The sequence below is a fragment of the Fundulus heteroclitus genome, chromosome 13 (assembly GCF_011125445.2).
Source record: "Fundulus heteroclitus isolate FHET01 chromosome 13, MU-UCD_Fhet_4.1, whole genome shotgun sequence".
Taxonomy (NCBI): Eukaryota; Metazoa; Chordata; class Actinopteri; order Cyprinodontiformes; family Fundulidae; genus Fundulus; species Fundulus heteroclitus.
Genome location: NC_046373.1, coordinates 18562931 through 18563864, shown reverse-complemented (window position 1 = coordinate 18563864; position 934 = coordinate 18562931).

The following is a 934-nucleotide window of genomic DNA, read 5'->3' as shown; positions in this document are numbered from 1 at the left end:
ACTGGCGTTACCTTGTGGGAGTGTGGAAAATAAAAATAAAAAGTAAAATTTATTTCAAGTTTTTAATTATGTTCCCCAATTGCACCTGCTTATAAAACAGGATTTCATTATAATAGCGCCACACTGCTATGCTTCTGCTATTGAGTAACAGAAAAAATAAGATCTGTTGAGAAATCGTCTAAAATAAACAGGAAGCTTAAAAGTTTTGCCATAATTTCAAATAAAAGGACAGATTGTGTTGTCAAGTAGAAAATTTTATGAAAAGTTTTAAAAAAAAAGTTGATGATGATACCAAGTTTATTTATCTGACAGCTTGACATGAAAATTATAAATATTTAGTAAAATTAAAAGTTCAGAAACAGTTAACCAATTCATTATTAATGCAAGTTTCTTAATAGTGTTACCCAAGGTTTTTTTTTTAGTGTTTTTAACTTTAAGGAATGTAATGTTTTTATGGTTCTTGCTGTATTCATATATGTAGGAAAGCTAGTTATATGTATTTCTGTGGTGTTTTCTAAAGCAAAAGCTATATTTGCAATTAATGCATGCAGTGATGTGTAATCATAAAAAAAATCATATTAAAAATTTAAATGGCAGAATATATTTTGTATTTCTGTAATGAGAAAATAAACTTTCTTTAGGTGACTGTTGACACCGAAGACCAATAAAATAAATTATTAGATCTTTGTCAAAGTAGTAGACAGATGAAAGCGAATCATTTGTAGATTTATGCAGTTTACATGTCAGATAATGTAATAACAAAAAAAATTTTTTTGTATATCTGTGTCTCTGAGAGTTAACCTTTCCTGCAAAATTAACCGTATCTTGTAATTGCATGGCAGCTATACTTCCTTGTTTGTATACTGGAGGCCTTTTTGTCCCGTTGGATCGCCTAAATTTGCATTTTTGTTTTCCTCCATGTGTTGCTCAGAAA